The sequence below is a fragment of the Otolemur garnettii genome, unplaced genomic scaffold, assembly GCF_000181295.1.
Source record: "Otolemur garnettii isolate 467f Iridium unplaced genomic scaffold, OtoGar3 scaffold00064, whole genome shotgun sequence".
Classification (NCBI taxonomy): Eukaryota; Metazoa; Chordata; class Mammalia; order Primates; family Galagidae; genus Otolemur; species Otolemur garnettii.
This window is the reverse complement of record NW_003852459.1, coordinates 7,691,771-7,693,508: the sequence shown is the minus strand read 5'-3', so window position 1 is coordinate 7,693,508 and position 1,738 is coordinate 7,691,771. Positions and strand designations below refer to the sequence as shown.

General features: G+C 38.3%; 1 protein-coding gene across 1 annotated transcript in view; it reads right to left on the bottom strand.

Annotated features, from left to right (window-relative positions):
- MBD5 (methyl-CpG binding domain protein 5) overlaps window positions 1-1,738 on the bottom strand; it is a 430,974-nt gene that overhangs the window by 7,462 nt on the left and 421,774 nt on the right. The gene's annotated exons all lie outside the window — the stretch shown is intronic.

Here is a 1,738-nt window from a genome sequence, read left to right as displayed (position 1 = left end):
AAAGAAAGAAAGAAAGAAAAAATGCTTACCATTGCTAATCACCAAGGAAATGCAAATTAAAACCACAAGAGATACCACTTTACCCTGGGCAGAATGGCTATCATTAAAAGTCCCCAAATAATAGCTGTAGGTGTGGATGCAGAGAGAAAGGAACACTTACACACTGCTGGTGGGACTGAAAATTAGTACCACCTCTATGGAGAACAGTATGGAGATTCCTCAAAGAACTAGAAGTAGAGCTGCCATTTGATTCAGCAATCCCACTAGTGGGTGTCTGCCCAGAGGAAAGGAGTCATTTTATCAAAAAGACACCTTCAAGCAAATGTTTATTGTAGCACAAGGGGCAATTGCAAAGACGTGGAATCAACCCAACTGTCCATCAATTCATGAGTGGATTAACAAAATGTGGTACATGTGTACTATGTAACACTATGCAGTCATTAAAAAAGATGAATTAAGGCCTTCTGCAACAGTTTGGATGGAATTGGACACCATCATCCAAAATGAAGTATCTGCAGAATGGAAAACAAATACCACATGTGCTCACCCTTAAACTGGAACTAACAGTGGGAAGTGAAACTCAGTGGGAATCAAGCAAGAGGGGTAGCGGAAGGATGTGTTGGGTGAAAACCTACCTAATGGGTACAATGAACACTATCTGGGGGATGGGTGCACTTATAACCCTCACTCAAGGATAAAACAATTGATATGTTTTGTAACATGTAACCAAAAACATTTGTACTCCCAAAGTATTTTGAAATTAAAAAAAAGATTAACAAGAGAAAAAAAGTCATAAAGAATTTTTATCTAACCACAAAAAAGTGCAATAACATTATCCTCAAAGTACAAAAATGATAGCCAGGCACACTGGTTCATGCCGGCAATCCTAGCACTCTGGAAGGCCAAGGTGGAGGACTGCTTGAGGTCTGGAGTTTGAGAACAACCTGAGTAAGAGCAAGACCCTGGCTCTACTGCAAACAGAAAAAATTAGCCAGGCCTGGTGGCACATGCCTATAGTCCCAGCTCTTCAGAAGGCCGAGGCAGGAGGATAACTTCAACTCAGGAGTTTGAGGTTGCAGTGAGCAATATGATGCTACTATATTCTAGCTGGAGTGACAGAGAAAAATCGTCTCAAAAAAAAAATTCAACAACATTATTTGTTGAAGGAAAAGCTAGAATATTGTCATCTCATTCTTCAATAAGATATTGAAAATATTTGTAAATACCCTTTACTAACTGAGCTAAATTAGAATAGTGTTTGCCTTTAACAACTTTAAATAGTTAACAGAGGAATAAATGAAACTTTTGGAAGAGAGGATCAATACAAAGATGTGGACCGTGAAATTATTTGCATACATCCCGAGATCCAGAGATGAAGAGAGACTCCCTGATATCAAATCTCCCAGGTCAACTTTTTTATAGAACTGGTCAGGTCAGAGAAGAATGAACTTAAAAGAGGAAGAAAAATCTCTGTGAGTTCAAGAAATGAACAATTAGTCAAAATTCCGTCTTCCAGTCCAGAGGGCCTCCCCGTGGTGTTTCTTCTACTATTTTCTACTCCCTGCTGGCATTTAATGATAAACATTTTTACTAATGGACACTCTAAAGCCTACTTGATTAAGCAACAGATGTTCGTATAATCACATGTCTAATTATTAATGGAGATAATTGCCACTTCTCATCTTCATTACCTATACTGTCACACGTTATCCTTGTCTTCACTGATAAAAAAAAAAAA